The sequence below is a fragment of the Orcinus orca genome, chromosome 3 (assembly GCF_937001465.1).
Source record: "Orcinus orca chromosome 3, mOrcOrc1.1, whole genome shotgun sequence".
Lineage (NCBI taxonomy): Eukaryota > Metazoa > Chordata > Mammalia > Artiodactyla > Delphinidae > Orcinus > Orcinus orca.
The window spans coordinates 73,208,897-73,225,144 of NC_064561.1; positions in this window are offsets into that span (position 1 = coordinate 73,208,897).

The window sequence follows — 16,248 nt, forward strand, 5'->3', positions numbered from 1 at the left end:
GAAGGGGGGGGCACGACAGGGGTAGGGCATTAAGAGGTACAAACTATTATGTATAAAATAAACAAGCTACAAGGATATATTGTACAATATAGGGAAGATAGCCAGTATTTTATAACTATAAATGGAATATAACCTTTAAAAATTGTGAATTACTGTATTGTACACCTGTAACTTATATAATACTGTACGTCAACTATATCTCAATCTTTTAACAAGTAAACAAAAAAACAGTACATGCAATTCTTAAGAAGGCAAATAAAATCATTCAAGTCTTGGAAGTATCCTTACAGTCAAGTCTTCCAAGCAAGAATAACTGCGCAGGGACTACCCTCGTGGTCCAGTGGCTAGGACTCCGAGCTCCCAATGCAGGGGGCCCAGGTTCAATCCCTGGTCAGGGAATTAGATCGCACATGCCACGACTAAGATCCAGCATGCCACAACTAAGATCCAGCTTGCCACAACTAAAGATCCCGCACACCACAACTAAAAAAGATCCCAGAGACTTCCCTGGTGGCACAGTGGTTAAGAATCTGCCTAACAATGCAGGGGACACGGGTTCGAGCCCTGGTCCAGGAAGATCCCACATGCTGCAGTGCAACTAAGCCCACGCGCCACAACTACTGAGCCTGCACTCTAGAGCCCGCAAGCCATAACTACCGAGCCTGCGTACCTCGAGCCCGTGCTCCGCAACAAGAGAAGCCACAGCAATAAGAAGCCCACGCACCACAACAAAGAGTAGCCCCCACTCGCTACAACTAGAGAAAGACCGCATGCAGCAATGAAGACCCAACGCACCCAAAAAGAAATAAATAAAATAAAATAAATAAATTTATTAAAAAATAAAAAAAAGATCCCAGGTGTCGCAACTAAAACAGATCCCTCATGCCGCAACTAAGACCTGGCACTGCCAAATAAATATTAAAAAATATAATAATAACTGTGCAGAGAATTCCCTGGCGGTCCAGTGGTTGGGACTCTGCGCTTTCACTGCTAAGGGCGCGGGTTCAATCACTGGTTGGGAAACTAAGATCCCACAAGCCGCAAGTCGCAGCCAAAGGAAAAAAAAAAGAACAACTGTGCATCAATTGATGTTCCTCTTCTTTCTCTTGTCCATTCCCCACTCCAGATAACCTTCAGATAATGTAAAGGTTAAAGGAATATCTTGTGATATTGCCTGATGTTCTGCTAATACAGATAACAAAATGCCCAAATCAATGGGCATGTTTTACAAATTTGAAAATTCAGCATCTGCTTTCATTTTATTAAGATACTTTCATGTTAAAAGACCTTTTAGAATGTATAACAAAAGTTAAAATTATCATACTAAAATATGTCAGGTGATGGGTTAAGTATTTTAGTTTGGTTATATATCCCATATAATTCTTGCAATATCTCTGGCATAGACATTATATACATTTTTTAAATGAAGAAAATAAAAGCTTAAGTAATTTGCCTAAGGTCCCCACATTAAATGGCAGAGCTTGAATTTGAACCTGAAACTAAACTCTGTCAGTATGCCAAATTGCCCAAATGCATCAGTAAGTTCCCTACATATGAAGGAGTTCCATTCCGAGAGCACGTTCGTAAGTCCAATTTGTTTCCAAGTCCAACAAATTAGCCTAGGTACTCAACTAACACAATCGGCTATGTAGTACCGTACTGTAATAGGTTTATAATAATTTTCACACAAATAATACACAGAAAACAAACACAAAAAATACAGAAAACAATTTTAAACTTACAGTACAGTACCTTGACAAGTACAGTAGTACAGTACAACAGCTGGCATACAGGGCCTGGCATCGAGTGAACAGGCAAGAAGAGTTACTGACTGGAAGAGGGAGAGGAGGTGGGATGGTAGAGCTGAAGGATCGTCAGCAATGTGAGATAGAAGACAAGCTGCAATTTCACTCATGCCTGACGCTGATGGCACAGGTTCTAGTTCCTTGCTAGATTCAATTCTATCTACCCTCTTGAAAAATGGATCCAGTGATGTCTGGTTAGTACTGTACCAGCGACATCACCGCTGCTTTTTACGCTTGCTTCTGGACATCCCGGGCTTGAAATAAAGATACTGTATTACTGTACTCTATACAGTACTGTACAGTATACAAAAACACAACCACTTGTAGAGGATGCACGCATGTGACGATGTACACCAGACATGTGAACTAACTTAAGTGATTCAACATGAGAACACATGTTTGCATCGCTGAAAGTTCACAGCTTGAAGGTTCGTATGTAGGGGACTTACTGTATTCTCATTGAATTCTCACTACAAACCTATCTCTGAGGCTTAGATTAAGCAACAACTTGAGAAAGGTCATAAACTACTGAGTGGCTGTGCAGGGACTCAAATCCAGGTCCATCTCTAAATCCAATGTGTTTTGCTATAAACACAGAAATTAAAAGTAACACATATTATAAATATCAAATTAGGAATATGAAACAAATAATTTACTGAAATAGGCAGTGGGTGCCCTAGAACAACACTTTACCAGTAGTCAATATATCTATTCCAAATCAGGGCTCAAACTTTTCACAAACGCCAGATCAATAATATCTAACTTCATATAAGCTAACTGCAACAAAAGTATTACTTTGTCAAATGCCATGAAGAGAACAAATCTTTATTCAAATACCTCTGCTCTCATTGGGAAGCTGCTGTGTGGGATGCTATGGCAGGGGTGAAGGGGAGAGAGAAAAAGGTTTAGAGGATGCTTTAGAAGAGCAGGAAACTGGCCATTGGTAAGACATCCGTGTGCTGAGAAGGACTATAATTTGAAAACAAAAGTAATATGTTTAGCCATATTTCATTCACACTTCTAAAGTCTGCTCAAAGGGATACCCAAGAATCTGAAGTTTACTTGGAACAGATCTCAGGCCAGATGTTGTACTTCAAACTAGTGCCTTTTTGTTCTCTTTGCTTTCCTTCCTCATCCCACCTTTCTTTAAATATCCTTTGTTTATAAAAATCTTTTTAAAGATAATAGTGTCATTGTAAGGATTCTTTCAAACAGTTTAAATATTTTGTAAAATAGCAAAATTCTAGAAAATAAAGAGAATTCTTCTAAAACCCATACACCCTAAAATTCAAAGTAGAGCACATTGCTTCCCTAAATTGCCTTGTTAAGTCAAAAGACCCTTTTTTGTGAGTCTGGGACATCTTCTCATACCAAAATGCAAGGAAGCAGACAAAGAATACTAGGCCTATGCCAAAATGATTGAGGAGCCAAACTGGCTCCTACAAGCCAAAGATGGAACAATTTGAGCATAAAAATGAATAATTTCAATAGAAGGAGATATATCATATATGTTAGAATCCATGAGTTCATATTGAAAAATATTTTTTTAAACCTTCAATGAACCAAAATTATGTCAGTGATTCTCAGTTTCTGTTTGAAAGTAGAGAAATAATGATTATTTGACTGGTTTCCCTATCATTTCATGAACTAGGTGTTCTCACCTATACTATCAGCCAGGTTAGGTCCTGCTGTCTCTTGAGTGAGGCTCATTTAGGTCAAAGCAGCCAACCTATACTGAGAATATGGGGCTCAGAAGTCTCCAGCACCCTGAGGTAGTGACCAGTGAAGACAGCATGCTCACTCTCTGTTGCTGAAAATGGAATGAAGGAACTTTTAGGACTTAATAACTCCTTTAAAGAGAAACACCTGTATCCATGCCTGGAACAGAGCTCACACGTCAATACTGAACTGCAAATGAGTATGGTTTTTTGGTTTGTTTTTTGTTTTTTTTGTTTTTAACTGAAGTGTAGATTTACAATATTATGTTAGTTTCAGGTATACAACATAGGGATTCAACATTTTATAGAATATACTCCATTTAGAGAAATGCAAATAAAAACAAAAATAAACAAATGGGACCTAATGAAACTTCAAAGCTTTTGCACAGCAAAGGAAACCATAAACAAGACCAAAAGACAACCCTCAGAATGGGAGAAAATATTTGCAAATGAAGCAACTGACAAAGGATTAATCTCCAAAATTTACAAGCAGCTCATGCAGCTCAATAACAAAAAAACAAACAACCCAATGCAAAAATGGGCAGAAGACCTAAATAGAAATTTCTCCAAAGAAGATATACAGATTGCCAACAAACACATGAAAGAATGCTCAACATCATTAATCATTAGAGAAATGCAAATCAAAACTACAATGAGATATCATCTCACACCAGTCAGAATGGCCATCATCAAAAAATCTAGAAACAATAAAAGCTGGACAGGGTGTGAAGAAAAGGGAACACTCTTGCACTGCTGGTGGGAATGTAAATTGATACAGCCACTATGGAAAACAGTACGGAGGTTCCTTAAAAAACTACAAATAGAACTACCTTACGACCCAGCAATCCCACTACTGGGCATATACCCTGAGAAAACCATAATTCAAAAAGAGTCAAGTACCAAAATGTTCATTGCAGCTCTATTTACAATAGCCAGGAGATGGAAGCAACCTAAGTGTCCATATCAGATGAATGGATAAAGAAGATGTGGCACATATATACAATGGAATATTACTCAGCCATAAAAAGAAACGAAATTGAGTTATTTGTAGTGAGGTGGATGGACCTAGAGTGTGTCATACAGAGTGAAGTAAGTCAGAAAGAGAAACACAAATACCATATGCTAACACATATATATGGAATCTAAGGGAAAAAAAAAAGGTCATGAAGAACCTAGGGGTAAGACGGGAATAAAGACACAGATCTACTAGAGAATGGACTTGAGGATATGGGGAGGGGGAAGGGTAAGCTGTGACAAAGTGAGAGAGTGGCATGGACATATATACACTACCAAACGTAAAACAGATAGCTAGTGGGAAGCAGCCGCATGGCACAGGGAGATCAGCTCGGTGCTTTGTGACCACCTAGAGGGGTGGGATAGGGAGGGTGGGAGGGAGGGAGATGCAAGAGGGAAGATATATGGGAACATATGAATAACTGATTCAGTTTGTTATAAAGCAGAAACTAACATACCATTGTAAAGCAATTATACTCCAATAAAGACGTTTAAATAATTAACTAATTAATTAATTAAGTTATTACAGGACTTCCCTGGCGGTCCAGTGGTTAGGACTCCATGCTTTCACTGCAGGGGGCACAGATTCGATCCCTGGTCAGGGAACTAAAATCCCTCATGCTGCACAGTGCAGCCAAAAAATTAAAATAAAATAAAATAAATTAAAACATAAAGTTATTACAAACAAAGGCAGAACACTCTAACGTAAATCACAGCAAGATCTTTTTTGATCCACCTCCTGGAGTAATGAAAATAAAAATAAACAAATGGGACCTAATTAAACGTAAAAGCTTTTGCACAGCAAAGGAAACCATAAACAAAACAAAAAGACAACCCACAGAATGGGAGACAATATTTGCAAATGAAGCGACCAACAAGGGATTAATTTCCAAAATACACAAACAGCTCATGCAGCTCAATATAAAAAACAAACAAACAACCCAATCCAAAAATTGGCAGAGGATCTAAATAGACATTTCTCCAAAGAAGAGAGACAGATGGGCAAAAAGCACATGGAAAGATGCTCAACATCACTAATTACTAGAGAAATGCAAATCAAAACTACAATGAGGTATCACCTCACACTGGTCAGAATGGCCATCATCAAAAAATCTACAAACAATAAATGCTGGAGAGGGTGTGGAGAAAAGGGAACCCTTCTACACTGTTGGTGGGAATGTAAATTGGTACAGCCACTATGGAGAACAGTATGGAGGTTCCTTAAAAAACTAAAAATAGAACTACCATATGACCCAGCAATCCCACTCCTGGGCATATACCTGGAGAAAACCATAATTCGAAAAAATACATGCACACCAATGTTCATTGCAGAACTATTTACAATAGCCAGGATATGGAAGCAACCTAAATGTCCATCAACTGAGGAATGGATAAAGAAAATGTGGTATGTTTATACAGTGGAATATTACTCAGTCGTAAAGAGAACAAAATAATGCCATTCGCAGCAATGTGATGGACTTAAGAGATTGTCATACTGACTGAAGTCAGTCACAGAAAGACAAATATTATATGATATCGCTTATATGTGGAATCTAAAAGAAAAGGGTACAACTGAACTTATTTACAAAATAGAAGTAGAGTCACAGATGTAGAAAACAAACTTATGGTTACCAGGGGATAAGGGGAGGGATGGCAGGGAGGATAAACTGGGAGACTGGGATTGACACATACACACTACTATATATAAAACAGATAACTAATAAGAACTTGCTGTTTAGCACAGGGAACTCTATTCAATACTCTGTAATGGCCTATATGGGAAAAGAATCTAAAAAAAAAAAAAAAGAGTGGAGATATATATATATATATATATATGTATAACTGATTCACTTTGCTGTACACCTGAAACTAACACGACATTGTAAATGAACTATACTCCAATAAAAATTTTTAAAAAATAGTTATTACAAAATAATGGCTATATTTCCATGTGCTATACAATATAACCTTGTTTATTTATTTTATACATAGTAGTTTGTATCTCTTAACCCCATACCCTTATTTGCCTCTCCCGCCTTCCCTCTCCCCACTGGTAAAAAAGAAATTTTAACCAGCTAATCACCTTTGGAAGATGCTAGAGAACTCATTATTCTGAAAACTGATAAGTAAAAGGAAAGAATTAGGTGTTTATGTGTCCTTCCCACACAAAGTTTATTTCAGGGTAACCAAATATTTGACAAGGGGAAGCTTATTTGTATAGAAATATTTGAGCCAATTAAAGAAACAATAGAATTTTAAATTGCCATTTAGCAGCCCCTAATGAAATAATGAAGCTAGGCCATCACCAAAGACTACTACGATGGTTAATTTTACGTGTCAACTTGCCTGGGCTAAGGGATGCCCAGATAGCAGGTAAAACATTATTTCTGGGTGTGGTTGCAAGGGTGTCTCTGGAAGAGATTAGCATTTGACTAGGTAAACTGAGAAAAGATCACCCTCACCATTGCAGGTGGGCATCGTCCAGTCTGTTAAGGATTTGAATAGAAGAAAGTGGTAGAAATAGGGCAAATTTTCTTTTTAATTCGAGCTGGGACATCCATTTTTTCTTGTCCTCAGACATTGGCGCTCCTGGTTTTCAGGTCTTTGGACTTGGAGCGAGACTTGCATCATTGGCCCCCTGATTCTTGAGCCTTTGGACTGGGACTAAAACCACTGGCTCCCTGGTTTTCAGGCCTTTAGAATCAGACTGAATTATACCACCAGCTTCCTGGTTCTCTAGCTTGCAGATGGCAGATCATGGAACTTCTTGGACTCCTTAATCTCATGAGCCAATTCCTGTAATATATCTTTATCTATCTATCTATCTATCTATAGTTATTAAAACCATTAAGTGAAAAGCTGAAGAGGAATTTTTAAGTGGATGAATCAGGCTAAGAACACTTTAATATCACCATAAAAGACAATCAGTCATTATGGACAAACTAATATGATGAAATAGGAAGTGCAAAACACTACCTAAGATGGACAAAAAATCAACACGGAATCTCATAACACCTCTAGAGCTCACTACCAATTTACAGAAAATACAGGAGTTAGAGAACTTCAAATAACACCATGGGAGGGACTTCCTGGGTGGCACAGTGGTTAGGAATCTGCCTGCCAATGCAGGGGACACGGGTTTGATCCCTGGTTCAGGAAGATCCTACATGCCGTGGAGCAACTAAGCCCATGCACCACAACTACTTAGCCTGCGCTCTAGAGCCTGTGAGCCACAACTACTGAGCCCACATGCTGCAACTACTGAAGCCCACATGCCTAGAGCCCATGCTCCGCAACAAGAGAAGCCACTGCATTGAGAAGCCCACGCACTGCAATATGAGTAGTCCCCGCTCGCTGCAACTAGAAAAAGCCCGCGCACAGCAACGAAGACCCAATACAGCCAAAAAATAAATAAAATTTTTAAAAATAAATAAATAAACCATGAAAATGCAATCAACAAAATTCAGAATTTGGGGGGAAATGACCTAGTTTCTTCAACAAATAAATTACAAGAGGAGAAAAAGAGAAATGGAATCCATAAGAGAGACTTAAGAGACATAGAGATTGAATGCAGCTGGGCACTTTGTTTGGCTGGTAGTTCTAACACTTATGTGACAAAAATTATTAAGAAAATATTAGCAAACAAAATCCAGCAATATATAAAAGGAATTATAAACCATGGGTCCCAGGAATACAAAAATGGTTTAACATCCAAAAAAAATCTATTAATGTAATATACCATATTGAATAAAATAGAACTATTTGTAGAATAATGTAGAATAAACCACATGATCAATTGATGCAGAAAAAGCATTTACAAAATTCCACACCCAATCATGATTTAAAAAAAAAAAAACTTTCAAAACACTAGGAACAAAGGGAACTTCCTCTTAAAGGATATCTACCATAAACATACAGCTAACATTACACTTAATGACGAAAGACTGAATGTTTTCCTGCTAACAGGAATAAGGCAATGATGTCCACTCTATTTCTATTCAACACCGTATTGAAGGTTCTAGCCAGTGCAGTAAGCAATGAAAAGAAATTAAAGGTGTAGAGTTTGGAAAGAAAGAACAACTGTCCTTATTCAGAGATGGCATGATTTTGTATGTAGAAAATCCTATGGAAACTCCCCAGAAAACTACCAGAAATACTATGTAAGTTTAGCAAGGTTACCAGATACAAGATCAGTACACAAAATGGACTGTATTTCTGCAGACCAGCAACAAACAATACTTAAACTGAAATAAAGAAAACAATTCCATTTATAATATCATCAAAAATAATATCGGGACTTCCCTGGTGGTCCAGCAGTTAAGACTCCGCGCTCCCAATGCAGGGGGTCCGGGATTTGATCCCTGGTCAGGGAACTAGATCCCGCATGCTGCAACTAAGAGCCCGCGTGCTGCAACTAAAAAAAAAGGATCCCGCATGCCACCACGAAGGATCACGCATGCTGCAACTAAGACCCAGCGCAGCCAAATAAATAAATAAATATTTTAAAAATAATAAAATATCTAGGAATAAATTTAACAAAATAAGTGGAAGTTTTATACACTGAAATCTATAAAACACTGCTGAGAGAAATCAAGGAATACCTAAGCCAAGGGAGAGGTATACCATGTACTTAAGTTGGAATATTGTTATGATGGCACATCTTTCCAAATTAATCTATAGATACAATATAATCCCTAACAAAATAATGGGGATTTGTAGAAACTGACAAATGTATCCTAAAATCTATAAGGAAACATAAAGACCAAAATAGCCAAAACAATTTTAAGGAAGAAAAACAAAGTACGAAGACTTACACTACCTGATTTCAAAACTTATTTTAAAACTGTATAAATCAAGGAAGTGTAGTATTGGCATACGTACTAGCATATAAATCAATGGGATAGACAAGAAAGGCCAGATATAAACTTATACATTCATGGTCAATTGATTCTCAATAAACATGCCAAAGTAATTCAATGGGGGAAAGGATAGTCTTATGGTGCTGGAATAATTGGTTAGACATACAAAATACAATGAACTGTATACTTACAATGGGTGAATTTTTTGATATGTAAATTATACTTCAATAAAGAGACAGCAATTAAATAATTTTTTCTTACAATTATCGGAAAATTAGGACAATTTTTTTGTTTTTGTCCACACCGTATAGCTTGCGAGACCTTAGCTCCCTCACCAGGAATTGAACTGGGGTCCCCAGCAGTGGAAGCGCTGACTCCTAACCACTGGGCCGCTATGGAATTCCCAAATTAGGACAATTTTAACACTGTCTGGATACTTGGTGATATCTAGGAATTATTATTTTTAAAAGTGTAATAATGGTATCATGCTTATCTGATTTAGAAAGTCTTTAGTTTTAGATTTATGTATTGAAATATTTTAGGATGACATGATATGATTTGGAGAATTTGCTTCAAAATAATTGAGGGGGAAAGAGAGTGGGTAGGGATATAGATTAAAAAACAAAAGACAGGTCTTGAATTTTTAATTACTAAAGCTTGGTGATGGCCACATGGAGGGTCATTATACTCTTATTTTTACTAAGTTTTGTGAAAGTTTGTAATTTCCAAAATTAAACAGAATTTTTACAAAGACTTCTTCTGTATGTGCTGTTTTTGTTACAGTCCTACAGTTACTCAAAAAAAATCATGATCAGTTTCAGTCATCAGCCATTCTGCACCTGGCATATTGAGGGTGTATAACACTTTGCAGTTATTATTTGTTTCTTTATGTGACAGAGGGAGCACAACAGCCATAGAAGTAGCTCCCAACATGATCTAAAAGCCAGCATCATCACGATTTATGAATGATCTCTTATCTGATACTTCTTTTCTTAATTTACTTTTTATTGAAGTATAGTTGATGTACAATGTTGTGTTAGTTTCTAGTGTATAGCAAAGTGATTCAGTTATACATATACACTTTTTCATATTCTTTTCCATTATGGTTTGTTACAGGATTATCTGATACTTCTGAGCTTATAAGAGAATGAGCACAGTAACCAGTTTTTCTGTGGAAATTCATCTAAAAACAAGCCTAAAGCTTAGGACTAAGCAGATGGGCTGGAGTTTCACTGGCTCTGTGCTAAAATTAATTAGCTAGTTTGAGAGATAAAGCATGTTAAAATATCAATTCAGAACAAACAAAAACTGCATTACATGGTTTAAGTTCTACATATTAAGGCATCTGTTTTCTAGTATGCATTCCTAGAGGTTAGGGACTTGTGTCTTGTTCAGTATGTGAGCTGCTACATTGTACAGGAGATGCTCAACAGTTACTAAGGTCAGTAACTGTTGTTGAATTTATTAGGTTAGTTGAAAGCTTGGGAAAATTACCAATTAAAATGGGTTCTTTTTACCTAAAATATAACAAATTCTTTATTTTCAGAAGTGGCTCCCACATCTGTTAGAATGGCTGTTATCAAAAAGACAAGAAATAACAAGCATTGGAGAGGATGTGGAGAAAAGGGAACATTTGTGCACTGTCAGTGGGAACGTAAACTGCTGCAGCCACTGTGGAAAACAGTATGGAAGTTCCTCAAAAAATTAAAAATAGAACTACCACATGATCTCATAATTCTACTCTGGCTATTTATCCAAAGAAAATGAAAACATTAACACGAAAAGATATATGCACTCCATGTTCATTGCAGCATTATTTACAATGGCCAAGATATGGAAACAACCTAAGAGTCCATTGACAGAAGAATGGATAAAGAAAATGTGACATATAGAAATAAAAATCTATGTATCACGTTTATCTATACACCAAAATATTATTCAGTCATAAAATAGAATAAAATCTTGCCATCTGCGACAACATGGATGGACCCTTAGGGTATTAAGCTGAGTGAAATAAGTCAGACAGAGGAAGACAAATACTGTGATCTCACTTTTATGTGGAACCTAAGAAACAAATCAAAACCAATCTTACAGAGAACAGACTGGTGTGCGACAGGTTGGTAGGGGGTGGGGTGTGGGCTAAAGGGGTGAGTGGAGTCAAAAGGTACCAACTTCCAGTTATAAAATAAATAAGTCATGGGGATGTAATGTGCAGCATGGTGACCATAGTTAGTAATATTATGTTGCATATTTGAAAGTTGCTAGATCTTAAAAGTCCTCATCACAAGAAAAAAAGAATTCTGCAACTATGGATGGTGATGGATGTTAACTAACTAGACTTACTGTGATCATTTCACAATATATACAAATAGCAAATCATTATGTTGTACACCTGAAACTAATGTTTAAAAAAAAGAGTAGCTCCTTTTGGCCCCACACCCTCCACCAGCAATAAAAACAATATTTACTTTCATTTACAAAGGGATATCTTGAGCTATACCAGGAGAAATGTAACCCCTCGATATAGGCAGGGGCATCTTAATCTGTTGTATGTATTTGGCTTGGATATACTCTATCTAACCAACTCCCCCTACCATGTGTGCATGTGCATGCACACGCTCACATGCTCCCTAGCCTACTTAATACTATGCTACCACTCATTGACTCCTCTTTCCATTACTGACACCAAGCTTTATTAACTACCTATTTCAGATCACAGTCTGTCCACTTCTCTCTTCCCCACTGCCTGATCTTAATCTGAATATCTCACTCAAATGAGACTTTACCACTGTGCCTGCCTCTGATTTTCCTCCTCCAAGCCAACCTAAACTACAACTGCGAGTGTCATTCCCTTATTTAAAACCTTCCAATGGCTTGCCATTGTCCTCAAAAGGAAACAGAAACTCTTTAAATTGATTTTTCAGGGCTCTTCTATGATCTGGTCCATTTCATCTCCACTTCTCAACCCTTGTTCACCACCACCACTTACCATACACAATAATTTGTTTAAAGAATTTCATATACACAATTCTTCCAGGTTTGCGTGTATGTGTATGTTGTTTTTCCTGTCCCTAATACTCTCCCCCTCGTCCACACACCAATCCATACTCATCTTTCAGCTCCCAGCTTAAATGTCATTTTGAGCACTCTCATAGCCCCCCTCATTTACCCCAGAAACAGTATTCATCATATTGTATAATTTTCTGATTACTTGTCTAAATCTTCCATTAGACTACAAACCAGTAGTCTAGTGCACGCAGAAGAGTGTTTGGCTCAATGATGGTATGCAAATCTTCAGTAAATTAACAATTTTTTTTAAATGACACCTAATAATGACTTAAATTAGCTTCAAAACCCTCAATTTGGTTTCACATAATCTGTAGGATTTTGCTTCTTCATTCTACCCCAATTTCAGCCCACAACCCTTACTTACCTATAGCGATGTGGTAGAAATTGCCACTAAAATCCATTCTCTTCTTGCATAACTAGACCTGGCTGCCCAAGTAGAGACTACACTGCCCAGTGCCTCTTGCAGCTATATGTATTCATGTGACCAACCTACTGTCAAAAGAATGTGAGAAGTTACATAACTTATTTACTTAAAACGGCTTAGACTTCCAAAGCCCACCAATTCAGGGACTAAAATGAAAACAACTGAGTAATCTCAGAAGCCATATTTTGAAAACGGCAAAGTCAGTTAGAGCCCAGGTCCTTGAAAGACTGCATGGAGGACAGCACAGCACACTTAAGTGGTGAGAAATGTGCTAGCCTTAACAGAGCTATCACATTTTGGGGTCTCTTTGTTACAACTATAACTACTATAAGGCCTAATACACAGGATACAGAAAGGCAGATGAAATGGGAGACTTCAGATTTTCAGAAAAACTACATAGACCTAATAAAATAAAGATTAAAATTTCCAATATCAAAAACAGATTACGAACCAAGAGTCATATAAACATAGAAACTAGTAATTTTTGAAACTAGTTAAAAATATCTTCCTTAATGAGAAAGAATTGATATGTTGGGACTTCCCTGGTGGCGCAATGGTTAAGAATCCGCCTGCCAATGCAGGGGACATGGGTTCGAGCCCTGGTCCGGGAAGATGCCACGTGCTGCAGAGCAACTAAGCCCGTGCGCCACAACTACTGAGCCTGCACTCTAGAGCCCGCAAGCCACAACTACTGAGCCCACGTGCCACAACTACTGAAGCTCATGTGCTTAGATCCCATGCTCTGCAACAAGAGAAGCCACCGCAATGAGAAGCCCGTGCACCGCCACAAAGAGTGGCCCCCACTCACTGCAACTAGAGAAAGCCCGGGCGCGGCAACAAAGACCCAACGCAGCCAAAAATAAATAAATAAATGTGTGTGTGTGTGTGTGTGTGTGTATACACACACACACACACACACACATATAAAGAATTGATATGTTATCTGAGGCAAATTAACAAAATCAGAAAGTAAAAACAATACGAAAGAGACAAGGAAAAAGAACTTATGTGTCTGTGGTGCCCATAGGTCATGTGCAGTTATAAGCCAGCAACTAGGGTAACTGCCATTCTACATGCAACTTCTTATCCCAAGAAAAGCTAGCCCAAGGATAATGGGACAAATGATAGAAAACAGATCACAAACCAACTTCAGAGGTCACAGACCAGCACCAGGCAGCTCAAAGACAAAATGGGCAGATTCTGTACTTAAAAACATGCCCTGCTCACATGGAAATAAATGCCTAACAGAATGAAGATTTTGAAAGATTTCTGAAGATTTAAAAACTTCAAAGATTTTATGGGGGACTTCCTTAGTGGTCCAGTGGTTAAGAATCCGCCTTCCAATGCAGGGGAAGCAGGTACGATCCCTGGTTGGGGAACTAAGATCCCACATGCTGCGGAGCAACTAAGCCCATGCACCGCAGCTACTGAGCCTGTGGCGCTACAACTAGAGAGAAGTCCACACGCTGCAGCGAAGAGCCCGTGCGCTGCACTGAAAGATCCAGTATGCCGCAACGAAGATCCTGGGTGCCACAACTAAGACCCAATGCAGCGAAATAAATTTAAAAAAAAAAAACCTTTAAAGATTTTAAAAGAGTAATGAGAAAAATGACCGAGAAAACATAAAAAAAAAAGGCTCTGTCACCCTCCTTACAAAGAAGCTACTTCAAGATCCCTTAGGTTCTCAGAAAAGAATGGCCACTGGCAAGGAGACAAAACAAATTATTAGAATTCCATGGCCACATTTATCTATTTCAGGGCCAGCACAAAAATACCTACTAAAAGCAGAACCTCTTTTTAAAATTTTTCCAATGGTGAGTAGAAGCTTAAGAGCCCCAGTTTTGCATGGGTTCAGATGCTGACTCTTACCACTTACTGGGTGTCATGACTCTGGGTAAATTATTTAACCTCTCTGGGGTTCAAGTTTTCTTACCAGTAAAGGCATATTCCAACTCCTTTGACACCATTCAATAAAATTGCAATGGTTTAACAAAATAAATCATGTAAAGTATTTATTATTTATGGCAAGCACTGTACTAAGAAGCCATTATTACTGTACCTGTTTATACTTTCACTCCAATGGGGTTTTGTACTTTGTTTTTTAGATAACATTTATAGTTGACACTGATTTTGAAGCAGCTACAAGTTTCCTTTAAGTTAGGAACCTAACTTAAACCTGAGTTTAAGACTCAACTACTGAGCCTGCACTCTAGAGCCCGCGAGTCACAACTACTGAGCCCGCATGCCACAGCTACTGAAGCCTGTGCGCCTAGAGCCTGTGTTCCGCAACAAGAGAGGCCACCACAATGAGGCCCGCGTGCCACAATGAAGAGTAGCCCCCGCTCACCGCAACTAGACAGAAAGCCCGTGCGCAGCAACGAAGACCCAATGCAGCCAATAAATAAATAATAAAATTACTAAAAAAAAAAAAAAAAAAAGCCATCACTAGACTTCCCTGGTGGTCCAGGGGTTAAGGTTCTGCACTTCCACTGCAGGGAGTGTGGGTTCAATCCCTGGTCAGTGAAGTTCCACATGCCATGTGGTGTGGCCAGAAGAAAAAAAAACAAACCCAAAAACCATCACTTGCTCAGGTTTTGAAATTCAATTTTAAATTGTATTTGCTGTTTCCTACTCCAATTTATCCTTCTAGATAAGGGGGGGTCAGCAAACTTTTCTGTAAGGAAAGGAATAATCAGTAAATTTTAGGCTTTGCAGGACTTATGTCACAACTACTCAAGTCTGCCATTGTACTGCAAAAGCAGCCAGAGACAATATGTAAACAAATGGGAATGGCTAATCCAATGAAACTACAAAAACAGGCAGTGGGTCTTAGTTTGCCAGCCTCTGTTCCAGATGATACGCAGGATTCAGAGAAAATGGAAAAGGTAATTAGATATTCGAATAATTAGGAGAAAGTGTTTTTCTTTTTATAACTCCAATATTTGACAGTTACAAAATATGCACATGCTGCTATCCCTAAGGTTAACACTAAAAAAGTTAGCCACGTTTAATATCTAAACTTTTCAAACTAAAAGGATCAATCACATTTAAATTTAAGCCTTTAGGGCTTCCCTGGTGGCGCAGTGGTTAAGAAACCACCTGCCAATGCAGGGGACACAGATTCAAGCTCTGGTCCAGGAAGATCCCACATGCTGTGGAGCAACTAAGCCCGTGAGCCACAACTACTGAGCCCACGTGCCACAACTACTGAAGCCCGTGTGCCTAAAGCCCATGCTCCAGAACAAGAGAAGCCACCACAATGAGAAGCCAGTGCACTGCAACGAAGAGTAGCCCCCGCTCGCCGCAACTAGAGAAAGCCCGTGCGTAGCAACAAAGACCCAATGCAGCCAAAAATAAAT